General features: G+C 40.1%; 1 long non-coding RNA gene across 1 annotated transcript in view; it reads right to left on the bottom strand.

Moving 5' to 3' along the window:
* LOC148108606 (uncharacterized) overlaps window positions 1-15,284 on the bottom strand; it is a 68,400-nt gene extending 53,116 nt beyond the window's left edge. Inside the window, exon 1 of the long non-coding RNA XR_015727500.1 lies at window positions 15,141-15,284. This is a non-coding gene — a long non-coding RNA (uncharacterized LOC148108606). The remainder of the gene's footprint in view (window positions 1-15,140) is intronic.
* Window positions 15,285-18,540: the final 3,256 nt, after the last annotated feature.

Here is an 18,540-nt window from a genome sequence, read left to right as displayed (position 1 = left end):
AAAGACAACTATCATATGATTTCTCTCATCTATGGAACATAAGAACTAGGAAGATCGGTAGGAGAAGAAAGGGATAAAGAAGGGGGGTAATCAGAAGGGGGAATGAAACATGAGAGACTATGGCTATGAGAAACAAACTGAGGGCCTCAGAGGTGAGGGGGGTGGGGAAATGGGATAGACTGGTGATGGGTAGTAAGGAGGGCACGTATTGCATGGTGCACTGGGTATTATACACAACTAATGAATCATCGAGCCTTACATCGGAAACCGGGGATGTACTGTATGGTGACTAACATAATATAATAAAAAATCATTATTAAAAAAAAAAAAAAAAAGGATGATGGTGCTATGGACCTGGGTAATGGCAGAAGTAGTAAATGGGTGGTAACTGGGAGGCAGATCTAACAGGTCTTGCCCAGCAGATGAGGATCCCAAGAGGCAGAAACCCTAAAAGACACTGGGAAAAAAAATGGCAGGAGCACCTGGGTGGTTCAGTGGGTTAAGTGCCTGACTCTTGGTTTCGGCTCAGGTGATGACCTCAGTTTGGTGAGATGGAGCCCTGAGTAGGGCTTCCCGCTCAGCGGGGAGTCTGTTCTCTCCCTCTCCCTCTGCCCCTCCCCCTGCTCACATTCTCTCTCTCTCAAATGAATAAATCTTAAAAAAAAAAAAAACAACTGTGGTGAACATGGGGATTAGGGAAGCACATTAAAACAAGTCTCATGACACTCATTTAAACAGGCCCTTTGTTTTTTGATGTATTTCTCTATCTTTATCAGTGTCCAACATTTCCTGTGTAATTCCTCCATTCTCTCCATCATCACCCCCCACTTTATTTTTACTTCTGACACCTTTTCAGATTTAAAATTTGGAATGTATTAAGTCCTGTGGTTTCAAATAAGAAAATTCCCACATTACACGTTGTACCATGACTGCTATGACACTTAGAGACTGCAGACTGAAAACATGGACGGAAGGATAAAAATCAGACTAGATCTAAGGAAACCACAACAGGTGGCTCCCTGGTCCACCAAAATCTATCCTTCTGGCATCCAGCGGATCTTCAGTGCCTCATTTTTCTACCTTCTCTTCCCTTAACAAATTTTTCTCTTTAGTTGGAATCTAATTGATATCGAAGTGTTTTAAAGAGAGCAAAAGACTAACGTAAAAAACAAAGGGGGTGGGGAACAAATTGCGGAGTTGCTGGAATCAACCAATACAAAGTCAAAGGTATAGCATGAGCTGCTGGGTCCTTTTGGCATCCATAAAACACGATATAAAGAAATGGTGAGCATCACACAGTATGACACATTAAGGATCTTTAAAATCTAATCTTGACTCTAATTGTATGATGTAAAAGAAAAGCTCAAAGTAATTGAAACAATTTTCTATTACGTAGGAAATAGATGCAGAGATTAAATCTCTGTAAATATATACATCTCCACTGAAGTTCATTCCACCTATATATAGAAGGCCAATCTCAAATCCAAATATCTCTCTACGAGGTATTTAACAACAGAAACTTTCTCTACCACATATTTAACTGGTCTCAAAGCTTTTTTTTTACTATTTTTTAAAAACCAACATACATCTCTTTTCCCCCAGAAAACTGCTGTCTGATCCCATGGCCTCCCTCCATTCTCATATACAAAACACATTACATGTAAGGTATCTCCCAAGAAATTTAAAACGAATGAAATGAGATTGCCATCTGCATTAGATCCATAAAAACCAAGCAGATGCAAAGTCACCTTAACAAGTAGCTCCCAAGACAGTTGACTAATATCTGCTTGAGAATATTAACATATTTAGAGAAAAAAGAATTTGTCATTTAGAAGGGGAATAGGAAGAAGAATAAAAGCGAGGGGAGGAAATTTTGTCAATGCGCTTCCAAACGCAGTCCACAAGACAGGAGTCCAAAGTGCGCACTGTAACAACACAGGCCACTGGAAGGTATTTCCCTGAAGCGACAGGAGGACTTACACCCTCCACCTGCATCCCTAATATTCTCTGCTCCAATCCCATACTCATAAAATAGTGATGAGCAACTTTTGGATTATAATTTCACTCCCTACGTAAATTTGCCTGTGAAGGAAACAATGTGCTAAGCATGCCAACATGAGTGTATGAGTATTTCAACTAATATGGTATGCAGATACACACATGTTCACACAGCATGTGTGCCTGCATGCATGTGTGCATCTATTCTTCATCCCTCTGTCAGTGAACATCCTGAATGAGCCGATGAAGGATGGGTCACTTGCAAAGACATATAGATAATATTAGATTTGTAAGCATACAAAGACCAGAGGCTGACCCTGGACCGCAGTCATGCTAAGATAAAGATCATCCTCCTGCATGTGAACTTTGTGCTCCTTAATGTTAGGGTTACAGCTTCTACTGCAACTGAGATACCTACAGCACCTCATCGAGTGTCATGTATATCACAGAAATGCAACTGCCTGTTAAGCTGTTAGATTCGAAAATAATTAAAAGTTGTATCGACCTTGGAAAATGAAGACAACTAGAACTTCCATGGCTATGCCAAACGTACAGCTTGAATATAAAAACCTGAAATTTTTTAAAACAGCTTTTTAAAATTTTGATCAATTCATGCACATCTACAACCAGTTATTTTACATATAGTAGTAAACATGTTCTTGCTGGCTGTTAACAAATTTATTACTCTGGCATATATGTATTTCAGAAATACAATTTGACATTAGTAATACATTCAGCAATACACTTAATATTCATATATGCCATTTATACATATACCCGAAACTACAAAAAAACAACATACCAGGTATTACTTACTACAATATGAAAATGTAACAGGAAACCAATCCCTACTGTCCCCCCAAAATTTCAATAAACTATACTATTCTGTATTCTCCCTCCCCAACAAAGAAGTTGCAAACTGTTGGTTTCTCATGGCTCTCTCTCTCTCACACACACACAGACACACACACTCAATTAGCTCTAACAATCATTGTCCTCTGCACACAAAAATGTCCTGTCAGTGACTGGTTGCTGTTCATGGACATAGTGAAGCTTCAAAGACCTAAGTCCTTTACGTGAAAATATTTTTTTATATGGGATACTCATAGGGTATCTGTAAAAATACAGCTCAACACCTGGCAGAATTTCTAGGTTTCTAAAATGTTTACTTTTTAATCACTTAGAGTTAATGCACTCTGAAGTTAATATGTTAACCTATCAAAAACCAATTCAAACACATACAATGTTGTGCTTCCAATCACCACTCTGAATGAGAGGTAAATCTGAATTATCACATTGTACTTCCAGAAGCATACCTCTTAGCATACGTACATGTTGACAGAATAAACTTCCCTAATCCACTAGAGAGTGAACTGTGTATTACAGGGAGATTAGATACCACAGGACAGAAAACTGAGTGACTTTCGTTATATGTCTGTGTTGTTCCAGTTAATTAACCTTCTTTATGTCCCCAAAACACGAAAGATAGCAAGAACACGACTTTGTCATTCTAAAAGTAGCATTATCTTTTTGTTCAACATTAACAAAATGTGTCATTTAATACAATGCAATGTATATAGAACCAAAAATCAAGTGTTGGCAAATATAAAATTTTCTACCATGTCCGTCTTTATAAGTGATTTTATTTTATTTTTTATTTTATTTTTTTAAAGATTTTTATTTATTTATTTGACAGAGCTAGAGACAGCCAGCGAGAGAGGGAACAAGCAGGGGGAGTGGGAGAGGAAGAAGCAGGCTCATAGCGGAGGAGCCTGACGTGGGGCTCGATCCCATAACGCCGGGATCACGCCCTGAGCCGAAGGCAAACGCTTAACCACTGTGCCACCCAGGCGCCCCTATAAGTAATTTTAAATCCTCTACAGAATTTTCACAAGGAAAAAAGGAGATACAATTTTAAATCAGCTACTTACTATTTATATACGTAAGCATTGATAAGGGGAAAAATACACATACTCTCCACATATATATTTGATCAGTTAACCATCTAATTGAGTTGATACTGAATGAATAATGAAACTTTTATCCAAAATAACTGGCAAAAGGCCAAAAATAGGCGATGCAGTTAAGCAAGAACGGCCTATTAGAATACCAGAAAAGCAATTACTTAGATGGAAATAAATATAGGCTTTAATAGCATGAATAAAGAGAAAATTAGAACTTTAAGGGAACAGTTTTTTTTTTTAATTCAACAATGATACAACATAGCTACCTCCAAATTAGTTTACCTTTCATTTTTTTTTTCAAGTTTCTCCAAGTCGAATATGAGGTATTTTAATTACAGTATTTGCCAGGTAAACTTTAAAACAACCTGATGTTTCCAAATGTGCCATGCCAGATTTGAACATGGTATTTATTTAAAACTTAACTGGACCAGTTAGTTTGGGTTTGAGATCATACAATAATTTTCAGTTTTAAGCACTGTTGGCTGTTTTTCTAGTTACAACAGAATGTCTAGAAAGACAGATTTTCTCCATTTTTCCCCCTTTCCTTCTGAGGCATTTATAAAATCCAAAACAATTATTTCTAGGTACTTAATTCCACCCTCCAGCATATGAAGTGTCCCTCTTACCATACAGAACACCTAGAATACTTTTAAACTCAATGATAATTAAGAAACATCAAAGTCAAACCAGGGTGTCACACAGGCAATTAAAAGTCATCATCTTTTGGCTACTAAATGGCATATTTCTTAACCCCTAAGTACTACCAAGAGTTCTTTACCCATACAGTAGATGTACTCCCTTAATGTAGCCTTTACACTTCTGAGGATAAGATAAATCTGAGTTTTAAAGGTAACTGCTAAGCGCTACAAAAGAAGAGACAAATGGAACTACACCAACCCTAAACTTCTGTACTGCAAAGGAAGTAATCAACAGTGAGAAAACAACATGCTGAATAGACAAAAACATTTGCAAATCGTATTTCTGAGAAGAGATTAATACCAGAAATAATATAAGGAACTCCTAAAACTCAACAACAAAATAATCTGATTTAAAAATGGGCAAGGGACTTGAATAGACATTTCTCTAAGAAATATATATAAAAATGGCCAAGAAGCCTATGAAATGATGCCCAACAACACTAACGACCAGGGGGATAAAAATCAAAACCACAAAGAGAGATCACCTCATATCTTCAGAAGGCACACTATGTAAAAAAAAAAAAAAAAAAAAAGAAGAAGAGGAAGAAGAAGAAAATAACAAGTGTTGGCAAAAATGTGGAAAAACTGAAAAGTTAGTGCACTGTTGGTGGGAATGTAAAATAGGGCAGCAGCTACGGAAAATAATATGAAGGTTCTTCAAAAAATTAAAAATAGAATTACTGTATGATCCAGCAACCCCATTACTGGATATATACCCAAAAGAACTGAAAGCACAACGTTGCAGAGTTATTTGCACATCCATGTTCACTGCAACATTTATTCACAATAGCCAAAAGGTAGACTCAACGTAAATGTCCATCTACAGATGAATGGGTAAAGAAAATATAGTATATACATACCATGAAATATTACTGAATCTTTTTTTAAAAGATTTTATTGAGAGAGAAAGCATGCACATACAAATAGAGAGAGGGGACGAGGGAGAAGCAGACTCCCCACTGAGCAGCGAGCCTGACAGGGCTGGATCCCAGGACCCTGAGATCATTAACTTGAGCCAAAGGCAGATGCTTAACCCACTGAGCCATCCAGGCACCCATGAAATATTAGTCAATCTTAAAAAAGAAGGAAATCCTGTCATGTGCTATAATACTGGATGAGCCTCAAGGACATTATGTTAAGTGAAATAAGACTGTTACAGAAAAACATGTACCACATGATTCTACTCATAGGAAGTGTTTATTTATTTATTTATTTATTTATTTATTTATTTATTTATCTTATGAAGTATTTAAAGTAGTAAAACTTTTAGAAAGTGAAATGGTGGTTGCCAGGGGCTGTAAAGAGGGGGGAAATGGGAGTTGTTCTTCAACAGGTAATAGAGTTTCAGGTTTGCAAGATGACATTTCTAAAAATGTACTGTACACCAAGATGCCATTAACAATACTGTCTATACCATACACTTAACAATGTTGAAGTTGTCAATTTTATATCATGTGCTTTTTACCAAATGCAAAAAAAATTTTTAATAAACTAAGGAACCAAGAATAGTGAAATAATTTGAAAACAGAAGGACAAAGTTGGAAGACTCGCATTTGTCAGTTGCAAACTTAAAGCTAAAGTAATTTCGACAGTGTGATACTTGCAAAGGTTAGACACACTAATCAATGGGACAAAATGGAGAGTCTAGAAATAAGCCCTTACATCTACAGTCAAATAATTTTCCACAAATGTGCCATGATAATTCAATGGGGTTAAGAATTCTCTTTTCGACAAATGGTTCTTGGAACAACTGGATATCCACATTCAAAAGAATGAAGCTGGATCCCCACTTCGTATTATACACAAAAGTTAACCCAAATAAAGACCTAAATGTACGAGTTCAAATTATAAGATTCGAAGAAAACAAGGATAAATCTTTACGACCCTGGGTTAGATAGTGTTCCCTAGCACACCAAAAAACACAAACGACAAAAAAAAAAAAAAATAAGTTGGACTTCATCAAAATTTTAAAGTGTCTGTGCTTCAAAGGACACAATTGAAAAAATAAAAAAGACAATCCATAGAAAGAGAGAAAATATTACAAACTCTGTATCTAATAAAAGACTTATGTCCAGAATATATAAAAAGCTCTTATAACTCAACAATGAAAAGATAAATAACCTAAGTCAAATATGGGTAAAGGATTTACAAGACATTTCTCTGTTATATAGAGATCTAGAAAATGGCCAATAAGCACATGAAAAGATGTTCAACATCATAAGCCATCAGGGAAATGCAAATCAAACCACTTCACACCCACCAGGATGGTTAAAATTAAAAGACAATAACAAATTTGGGAGGATACGGAGAGATCAGAAAACTCAGAGCACCCATTGGTAGAAATGTAAAAGCAAGCAGCTGCTTTAGAAAATGATATGGCCGTTCCTCAAAAGTTAAAGACGGTTGCCATACGGCTTAGTAATTCCACTCCTAGGTATATATCCGACAAAAATGAAAACAAAACACTTGTACACAAATGTTCACAGCTGCATTATTCATAATAAGAACCAAAAGGTATATCCCTGGATGAATGGATAAATAAAAGGTCCTATATCCCTAAAATAAAATATTAATTGGACATTTTTAACAGGTGAATTGTTTGGTATATTACATCTTAATACATCTATTAAAAATAGTAATCCGCTATGATTATATAGTCCTATCACATAAAATACAAAAGATTCCAATTCAAAAATAACTTAGAAATTATCAAACTCACTTGACTTACAAATGACAAAATGGAAACTTTCAAAGCTGGGTGGAATAGAATCTGTCTTGAAACCTAGTCCCAGGGCTATTCTCACTCTGGAGTGGGTAACGATGTACTACCCGCCCCCCCCCCCACACACACTGAGGTACTGACTGGATGAAGACTAGGCACAGGGTTTCAATAGAAAGCAGCTACTTCCATGTATTCTTTTTCTCTTTAATTACCATATAGCTCTGGCCTACTTCCAAGGGTGTGTTCTGAGGTGGGAGGGGAGGTACGGCTAACATGATAGCCTTACAAGTCCATCTTTCCTCCTCTACTTCACCCAACACAAACCATAATGAATGGAAACAGGACAGTTAAGACAGGGAAAGTTAATACACCCTTGTCTTGTCTCTGAGAAGGTTACCTACCAGGTCACCTCAATGATCAAGACAGATTCATCTAAATATAACGTATACAGAATTTCCACCCAATGAGCAAGAGACTGGAACGTGCCCTGGGCTGGGCACTTAGCTGTCAATTATCGAATATATATTTCCCTTAAAGAAAGCATCCCATCTGAGGGAAGGAGTGTGAAAAATAGCTCATCTCTCTTCCCCAAAACAAGGATAAGTACGCCAAATTAATACATTCACAAGACATCATGAAAAGAGAAAGCTTTAACTACAACTATTAAAAAGTTAGCCTTGGCTAAAAGTGGTGGGGTCAGGTAAAAAACGATAAATAACTTTACAGGGATTTGATAATAATATATTTGCAAACTTATTGGAGAGTCCCAAAGAGTTTGGTAAACTGACAAAAAATATTTAAATGAGAAAGACAAAATTGTTTTATTCATCTTTGGTAACATAGATTCCTTGCTTTAAAAAAAATGAACTTTTGGTAAAGAGAGATGAGGCATTTTAATTTACTATTTTCTATTTAAATGTTTTGAAAATTCTTAAAAAGTAATTCTATGAATCTTCAAAGATGTCGATGTAATATTTTCCAATGCAAAATCTGCAATTGTCTTTATTATGACTTGAAAACGATCCGATATTCATCCTGTTTTTCCTTTACATCGAGGCAACAAAGCAAACGCATTTTTGAAGAATCAAGTGATAATACTAGGCTATGCGGCAGGGAAATCAAAGGGAGAAAATAGTAGCATAGGAAAATTAATAGGCTACATTATTTTCATACATTTTTAAAACATATACATCTATGAAATGTTTCTTCTAGATATGTAAGAAGATAAACCGCTAATAGATCCAGTCATACACACAATACAGTCAGTATAAAAAGTACTTAGTTCTAATATACTGGTCACCAGAAATATCACTTTTGTCCTCTGAAAGATTAAAAAATGAAAATAAGACTTTTCATTGCTGTCAAACGTATTCAATTTTCCCCTCAAATGAAGTTTAGATGAAAACAATGTGACTGACAAGCTCCAGCACAGGCAAATCTTGGCAGCCCTCAACTCTGTCTATCTCCTTGGCCTGTTAAGCAAAATTCCTTCACAAACTGTTGGTCTTTGCAATAACTCCTACAAAGCTCATTACTGCCAGCATTGGCCTATCCCCCATGTTGTGCATTTATCCCTGGGATGCATATCAACATGTGGCACATGTCCTTGACATGCACAGAAGAGCTGCACCCCAGGACAGCAGCACGCACGACAATAGTGTCGACTCTTACTTCTTTATGGTTGCTGGGATGTAACCGAGAAATCTAATAACTGTGACAGTGGGGCCTTTCGGGTTTTCCTTGCATTTCTAGACAGTGAAGCTGCACAGACACTAATGAAAGGTTAAATGAATAGGAATAGTTGACAAGAGGTACAATAAAGAAGGAGCTTGGTAATCCACAGACACTGAGCAGAGATCCTTGGCTCAAGCAGAGAAAGGACAGCACATCGTCGAGTCACAATATTTAAAACAGCTTGCTATACACAGAGGCTTTTGTGTCTGGGTACACGTCTGGCTTTGGACTAAAAAAAAAAAAAAAGGATACTGAAAAGGAATTTCAGCATGGGGCACTTTGGCAAATGTAAGGTCATAATAAGAGAAAAATGTTTTGTGTGGGTTGTTACATCTTTGTACTAAACACAAAAAAAGCTGGAACTATGAACTCATGAACCACAAGTTCCAAGACAATACTGTACATTTTGACAACTATTAAATACTGTATCTAGAAAGCTGGTTTGATGTGATTCCCACTGGTACGATATACATGCAATGACTCATTTAGCAGTTCTACATTCGGCCTTCTTTGTGGAGGAATTCCTGATACTCATCTTAGAGTTTTAAAGTTCTAGTTTTCGGTGAACATGATTTGTTACAAATATCACCAGAACCTCTCCAGCCATCTTCCATTCATTGCAAAACTTCCCAGTAGCTTACTATAAGGAAACTGAATTTATTATGCTAGCAATGTGTGAAGTACAAGGCAAACTTTTTGCAATTTCAAGTGACCGTAATAGTGAAATGTCCTCAACTAACATTCTTAATTATTGAATTTTTAATTTTATTTATTTTTTTAGTTTAGTGTCCTTCTCACTACACCTTAAGGAAGGTTGTATACCTTGGGGAACTGATTTTAAAATGATAATAGCAAAACGATTTAAATCACCAAGAAAAAAAAGTTCCAGAATGTCAAGGGAAAAATAAAATAAAACAGCAACAACAAAAAAATGACATTGTTAGGTACCAATTTTTTTTTTAAAGAAAAAGTTATGACTCTGCTGTGGCATAACCTTAAAAAATGATTATTTGTAAAATCATCCTATACATATGAATGAGTTAGAATATAGGTTCACAATAAATGGTAAAAGCGTACTGAGAACATGTTTTAAAACAAGGGAGCCTCTTTGAACAGCCAAATTAAATTATAGCTGAACTCTTGAGTGTACTGAGGGTTCTAATAAGCAACAAATAAAGACTTTTATTGGCTAGCAACATAATGAGAGTTACTGTGTGAAAGATGAAAAAAAGACAAATCTGGGTAGTTTATCTCACTGGATTATATTATTTACTTAAATGGTAAATAAGTTTGTCCAAAGTAATGCTAGTAAAAACTAGTATATAAATATTAAAGAGCAATTATGATCAATGACTCTTTAATGTAAACATATCACAAATTTTAGTGGAAAGACTGATAAACAACTGTGAAATTAAACAACAAATATTGAATTTAATACCACTTAAGTTCTATTTCTTTAAATGTAACTTACTTATTGATTCATAATATGTCAGCTTTATAAATGGTTTACTATTTTATTCTTATAAACAAAGCCACTTATTCTAAAGGCGTTTTATTTCCACAGTACGGCAGTTGTATGTAGAACAACTACAAAACCATTATTTACAGAAAGGAGGTTGCCCTTAGTGAACTGAAAGAAGGTATTCCCCTCCTCAGTGATTTGGTAGGAAGTTACTTTTAGTACAACTTTGAAGAGTGGCCTCCTAACAGAACTCCTTCGGTTGGCAAAACAACAAACAGTATTTAGCAAACTAAATCAGATTTAAAGTGTATTTGGTTGCATTTTGCTTGATCTTCAAATCACATAAAAGGTAGAACCCTAGAATTCTTAGCTGACTACTTAACTGTTCTCATAGAAAGTTCCGTTGCTTTTGTCACAGCTTAAAAAAAACACACAAACAAAAAAACCCAATAGCACCTCCAAGCCTAAACATTAAGCCAGTATTCATTATCTACTCCTTTCCTACAACATTCTGATTGCCAGAGTGATTTTTTTTTTTACCTTAAGTATATCTAATAAAATCGTAAGGCTCCCTCTAGCTCTTTAGAGAGGAGTTTACTAACCAGTGAGCCTATGTAATTTCCATCCAGCAGAAAAGATTTGAGGACGCTGCCTCCCCTTCCACAAGAAATGTTTTCAACTGTTTCTTGCAAGGATGTAGATGGTAAATGAGACCATCTGCAGAGGAATTTAGAAAGCACAGCTCCTTATATCTACATTCACTTCATCGATCAATTGCTTCCAACCTAACCTTTATATAGAAAATTCTAGAGTGAAACGTTAACCTGTTTAAACTACACATGCATCCCCAACTTAGATTTACCTAGTTAAAATTAATTTTCATCTCAGAAAACAAATAACACCACATATGGAATATCTTCAGAAATTCAAACGTGTGATCCGGTCTCAGGTCTAAAAACCTACATTTAAATGCAGCATCTTGAAATTTTTAAATTATTAACAGTGTTTATCTGTGGAGTTTCCATAAAACACAAGATGCTGATGGTAACTGTAGAAAACATTTCCACATACCAAGTATTTACACACAACACTGGCAATGACTTTCTTAATTGTTTAATCTTTTCTGTGTTTCAGTGTTGGGTATTTTAGGATTGCAGTTATTTAGAAGACTATAAATAATATAGTTAAAGTACACCAGAGATATTTAGTCTGTTTTACAATAGCCATAAAAAGCCCCATAGTCGACTGGCAAATCATTTCAAACAAGTGAATATGAAAAATGCTAAATTGAAAAAAAAAAATACTAAATTGAACTCCTCACATGCACGAGGGCCATCTTTCACATACTTAAGGAATATTTACAATGGTGCTGAACCTTAACTATAAAATGAAAAATAAAGGGAACCACTAACTTCAAGTCATCACCTATTCTGGTCTCCCTTAATATAAGAAATATTCCCAGGAACAACAAAAAGAATAGCTCCCTCCACCCCCAACCCCCGCCCCTTTTTGAGCCAGTGTCCAATTTCTTCTTTTCTGAACAGCTGTATTATCCAACTTAAGTTGCTCTGCTAATTTCAGTCCCACAAGGACTAACTTGGAAGGCAAAAAAATACAAGAAAAGATCAATTTGCTGGGAAAGATCAAATGAGAAAACTGTGGGGACAGCACCAGGTCAGCGTGTGGAGAACTAAGCAGACCTGTTCTTCATTAACTGTGGCTCTCTGGGGATGTCACACACTACCTGTCCGTGGGCTTTATTGAACCGCCTAACCCGCCTCTCTGTTCCATTCTTCTGGGCCCAAGTGAATCATATCCTGCTGCTGACAAGTTAGCAGGGGACTGCGGCTGCAACATGAAAGTACTTTTCTTTCTTGTCTAAATCAGGCAGATTTTTGAAAAGACGACACAGCATTGACTCGTGACATGGCAAGATGAAACGAGAGGTCTGGGCCGGTCTTGGAGCTGTGCAGATAAAAGTAATCAAATGACACTCCTGGAATGCAAATTGGCATTCTTGACTGCAGCAATTGCACAACCATGAAACATCCCTGACAGCAAGCAAGATTAGGACAAAATGTTATGTAAAGCACTGAACTCAAAAACTCTCACTTGAAAATTCAAACTGTAACACTTACATTTTAATATAGCAATAGTCAGCTCTGCTTTTGTCTGCTTTTTTTTGTAATCACATATCCCTGCCTGACAGATCTCTTACACTTCAGGTAGGAGAAAAAAAATACGTATTGGGAAATGTATAACCGCTATTAATATTTTCTTAATATTTATTTTTAAAAATCATAGGAGGTTGGTTCTTGTTCAAAGTTTTACATGCAAACACCACCGGACTTAATATTCTCAAGGGGGAAGAAAAGACAGTTTTAGACGTTTCTCACAAGATACCCAAACAGAGTTCACATTCAGGTGCAGTATTATTTCCCTCAGGTGAAGATACTCTTGTACTTTGGTAGAGTGATTAGCAATCTGGATTTTAAATACTCTGCTCTCCGGGAACAGAAAGAGTAGCTACAACTAAGAACATCATTAAGGCTGAACAGTTTAAATGAAACAGCTACAAATATAACATAAAACACAGATACCCTATAAAGGTTCACAAGGGATTTTGTGTGTGTGTGTGTGTGTGTGTGTGTGTGTGTGAGTCCAAAGGGTGAAAACGAAGTTCTATTAACTTGTATGAGGTCTCACTTACTCTTGACTACGTCTTCAAATCAGACACACTAAATAATAGTGCCAGAAATAAATTCCTCCAGTTAAAACATGTACGTGTGTGTACAGTTAACATCTGAAACTGCACAATACAAAAGCAGTGGATAACAAATGGGTTTAGCCACTTTTCAAAATGATTAGTATTTGGGAATAGATGTGTAGACAAATAGAACGTAGGCTGGGGGAAAGGGAAGAAAACTAATACCTACAACCGGCTTCTACAGTGTTCTTGCGTAAAATGCCGCTAGAAGAAAAACTCAAAGCACTAAACAGATATATTTAATGTTTTGTTTTGACGCCTTCACTTAAAACACAGGTTCCAACCATTGCAACTGTCCGCGAAGTACATAAAAAATAATAAGGCAGGCCACTTTCTGCCACTTTAATCCTGGGTACACAGGATTATTTTATGATATCTTTCGTACATCAGCTTTACAACAGCTTGACTCTAGGGTAAATGGGAACCACTATAAATCGCACGCTGCTTTCAAAACCACTTTAATTTCTGTCAGCGTTACTGTAACCACAGTCTTGGGCGCATGCTACTTTTGTGTGTGTGTGTATGTGTGCGCGCGCGCCTGCATCTGACAGTCGCATCTCCTACACTCCAGTTGTGACTTTGATCACTGAAACAAGAGATGTCACATTAGGGGGAAGGGAAGACGAAAAAAAAAAAAAAAAGCCAACCCGCTATCTCCCTTTTTCCTACATATTCCATCTACAGGCAGAACGGTAAATCAGATCCCCAAGGGGGGGTAACAATAGCAGCTCTGGGTGGAAGCAAACTCAAGGGAAGGGAGTGGTCCAACCCCATTTCTAACAAATCACTTCCCCGAAAGCGGACAGAGCGCTCATCACCAGGCGAACTCATTGCACGCTGCCTCGCTGCAGAGAAGCCGCTCCGAGGAGAGGAGCTGTGCTCGAATCTCGCCTTCCCATCTCCTCCACCACTTGCACTTGGAACTTTTCTTAGCCTCACTACCCAGGGGATTTCATCCGGTTTTCTTTTCTTTTTTTTTTTTTTTTTATAATTCTGTCCCCTCCCCGGGGCCCCAAATGTCACCCTGCAATCAATGTGTAAGTAGAACAAATGGGCTCCTTTAAAATTGCACCTCAGAAATCTGTCTCTCTTGGGTTTATTTTCCTGTCCTCCGTTTTGCACATTCTTCATAAAGCCTCCAGGAGCACTTCCTACGTTTTCTTCATTTACAAAGGGAGGGTTCCCGAACGCGAGGGAGAGGGGAGGGGAAACGCCAAGGTGCCGGACCCGGCGGCTGTGTCCTCGCCGCGCGGCGCACCAGCGCGCCCAGGCGCCCACGCCCAGCCGCCCGGCCCTCACTCGCGGGCAAGTTTTAAAAGTTACCGTTGTCCAAAACGCTTTCCTCTCCGCCCCGAGCTCCCTCCAGCGCTCCATTCATCCCCCGCCTCCCCTCCACTCCGTCCGCCCCAGCCCGTCCCAACTCCCTGGAGCCTCTCGCTCGCCGGCCGCTCACCTTTCCTCGCCCGCCGCGAGAGGGGGCGAACTTCCCGAGCCCCCTCACACACACACACACACACACGCGCGCACACACACACACACACACGCACACACCCTCCCACCCCGAGCTCTCCTCACAAACTTGGGCCAAGTTGAGGGGAAATTTCGGGAGCACGGCAGGGGCCAGGTTGGGCTGGGGTTCTCCCCTCCTGCCCGCCCTCCTCAGCGCCCCCCTCCACCTCACGCCGCCGGACTTGAGGAAAACACGGCCCCCGGGCGGCCCCGGGGGCGCGCGGGCACGGGGCTCACGTCTGACGAAGTCTAGAATAAAAAGGAAAGGAGGGTGGAAACTTCTTACCATCTCGGCATGCTGGTTGTCAAGTGCAGCCCCCGCCTCTTGGTCTCCTCTTAGCGGCCGCGCCTGGACCAGCCCCTCAGCCGCCTCTCGCTCCTTCTGTCTCGGCCTTTCTTTCCCTCCCCCTCCCGATTTCCTCCCGGCCGCCGCTCTCGCCGCCTCCGCCTCTCCCCGCCCGCCCGCCCGCGCGCGCCCTCGCCGCGGCCCCTCTGCGCTCAGGTGACTGATTTACACACGCGCCCAGGGTCGCCCTCGCTCTCCAAGTCGGAGCCTGCAGAGTTCCCCTGGCTCCTCGGGACGAAAAAGAAAAAAAAAAAGAAAGAAAGAAAAGAAAAAGGAACGGACTGTCCCGGGTGGGGGCTGCTGCTGGGGGCGGGAGAGAGAACCGCGGGCGAGGTGACCTGGGGCGGAATTGCAAGCCCCACAAGTTTCTCCTCTCTGCAGAATTGTCGTGACTACAATGTTGCTTCCCTTTTGCAAAATAGAAGTGGGTTAGTTTTGTTGTTGTTTGTCCTCAGATTTCTAGGGGTTTCGTGAGGGAGGATGTGTATCCCCCCCCCCGCCCTGTTACTGTTCCCCCTGCTCCTAGTGGGGATGGAAAAACAACTTTGGCGCCTCCCGGGGGGTGCGGGCGTGGAGGTGGAGGTGGCCGTCAGCGCCCAGCTGTCAAAGAGAGAATCGCCGAGGAAAGGGCGCGAACTTTATTCCGACTGCAGCAAACCGCGGCGTCGCTTTCCTTTTCGGGCGCTCGCCGGTCTCTGTCCCCTTTGACCAGTTCCTCCTCCCGCACCGCCGCCGCCGCCCCCTCCTCCTTGCCCCTTCCCCTTTTTCTCTTTCCGCCGCGGCTGCCCCGGCGCCCCTCGCCCCCGTCAGCCCGGGTCCTCCGCGCGCCGCTGGACAGAAGGTGAGGGAAGCGGAGGAAAACCCAGGGGACAGAAACTCGGGACAGAACGTGCTGGGCGAAAAGGCAAAAAGTTGCGCGCAGCCGGGGGGGGGGGAGTTGCTGGTGGCGGCGTGTTTTGTGCCGGCCCAGACGCCGGCTTGCGGCGAGGGCTTCCTTCCCCTTCCCCTGGTCTGGGCCGCGGGCCTCGGGCTGGAGACGGCCCGGGGAGAGGAAGGGGACCGCCGCCTCCGCAGGGAAAGACCAGCCACATCTGTGGGTGACACTCAGCCGACCCGCGTCGCCCTGCCCCGGGGACGCAAAAACGCACACGTCTGCAGCTGAAGGACATTTCTTAAACGCAGGCAAAAACACACTCCCCGACCGCAAGGATGGGGGTTGGGGGCGAATTTAATCATCATCAGCTTTCTAACGTACACTCTGTGCCAAAAACATCTCCGCGTTGTGCAGATTTATCATAGCTAGAGCAAACTTTCTGCTTATCTGACATGGGAGGAAGGCACAGGTTTCAAGCCTACTCTCTGAGCCCTAGAAATCGGAATCGTCCAGGACTTGCTTGGCAGAACAACAGGTTTGAATCATCCCTCCTTCCTTTCTTCTTTCCCCGAAGTAGAGGGGCAGAGAAAATGCTTCATTGCATCCAGAGGTCAGAATTAAATTCCTTTGAAAATATGTAGCCTTGGAATTACATAGTTTTATTTTCTTTGATACACAGTCTGCGCTTAAGTTTAATATAAATTTTCACGATAATTAAAAAGAATATTTGGGGAGCCATGATGAGGAACTGTGGCCCAAGTAGCCACAGCTGTTCTGAAAATGTGATTAGGCTTATTATTCACGTGGATCCCGCTTTTTAACAGCGGGGCCACCGCACCTGCAGTTCTGTGTACTGATTGGGTCCAAATTCCTGACCGTTTTTAGGCCCTTAGAAAGCAGATTTCAACTCATTTCTGTATTTGTATGATTCTCGGCATCATCTTGGTGTGGAAAGGTTTGTCTGGTAAATGCTTCTATATTATTTATAGTAAATACCTTGTAGAATTCTAGGCACATGGTTCATCTGGAGTTTTCTAGTGGGAGACAGATTACTGCTGGAGAGCATAAATCAAAGTAAAGACTATCTAATGACTAACCGTATATATAAATGCATGTTATCTAAGAAGGCTCATCTTTAAATGATTTGATTAAGGTGTGGAGCATGTGCCCTTATTCTGTAAACATCACTGTAACATCATCCTATAGTTTGTAGAAACTGATTACACAAGGGATAATGATGACCAAATGTGCATTCTGAGCAACTGAGGATCATCACAAGAATTCTCCAGAAATGAGCCAAGTTCCAGTGTGTTTTCCTGTATCACGGAGAGACGAGAAAAGCTAGTTGCTAATTTCAGAGTCATTACCCATACAAATCCATTCACACACTTACCGCTCTGGACAACTGACAGACCAGCAATTGCCAAACAATTGTATTCACACAGTGCTTTTTTGGCTGTGCACCGACTCTGGCCAACAGCAGAAGTTATTCCACATCAAGTAACCTGTAATTTACATTCCCCTGATTGGTTCCAGATCTGTCTGTTTTTGATGTTAGCATACAAACAATTTATGCGAGGCAAGATGTGTCTATTTGGGGTCCCATGCCTTTCTAGAGAGTCCTCATTATAAAGAGGGGGGATGTGTTGGGCTGAAGAGCAGCCCTTGGAGAAGGTGGAGACATTGACAGAAGCAAATATATAGAGCATTCCACAGCCTCTTATTTCCTCTAGTGGGTTTGTATGGCAATTGGAATAAAACCTTAAGTCTTTTCTATGTCCTGCAAGACTTTAATGATCTATACCTGTTGGACTTTTCAACTCTTTTCTCCTTTTTTATTCCTCTCATGAATATGCTCAAGTCACACTGGCTTTCTTTCTGTGTGCCTTGCCAAGGAAGCTCCTTCCTGCTCTTTGTCCTGCTGTTCTACCTGGAATATTCTCCCACAGTTTCCAGTGGTTTTGTCTTATCCATCACATTTCAGCTCTAACTTCACTTCTTTAGATTCTAATTAAACTAGCTCTTTGCCCACGTCCTGAAACACCCCCCACACTTTGTCCCATTACTTACTTTTCTTTATATGCCTTAGAAGTATCTGAAATTATCTTGTTTATGTGCTTATTAGTTTTCTGCAACTAAAATGTAAGCTCCATGGGGGCAAGAGCTGTGTCTACCTTGTTCACTTACATAGTGTCGGTCTGTAAAACAGTGCCAAGAACAAAATAAACTCTTAGAAATATTGTTTGAATTAAGGAAGAAATGTCAAAATCATTACGCTATGTTAATGATGACCTTAGGGCCAGACAAATTCACTCTAAGAATATGGAGGGGGGGGTGCCGTATCTGTTCTTTTGGGGCTGGAGTAAAAACTGTTGACTTCCTGTACCAGTGATCCTCTGGGGTATCCCTATTTGTCCCTAAGACCCTTTTAGGAGGGCCATGGGGTCAAAACTATTCTTATTATAT

The sequence above is a fragment of the Ursus americanus genome, chromosome 18 (assembly GCF_024610735.1).
Source record: "Ursus americanus isolate L20-20 chromosome 18, mUrsAme1.1.p, whole genome shotgun sequence".
In the NCBI taxonomy this organism is placed as follows: domain Eukaryota; kingdom Metazoa; phylum Chordata; class Mammalia; order Carnivora; family Ursidae; genus Ursus; species Ursus americanus.
The sequence above is the reverse complement of the archived record's forward strand: the minus strand, read 5'-3'. Positions and strand labels throughout refer to the sequence as shown.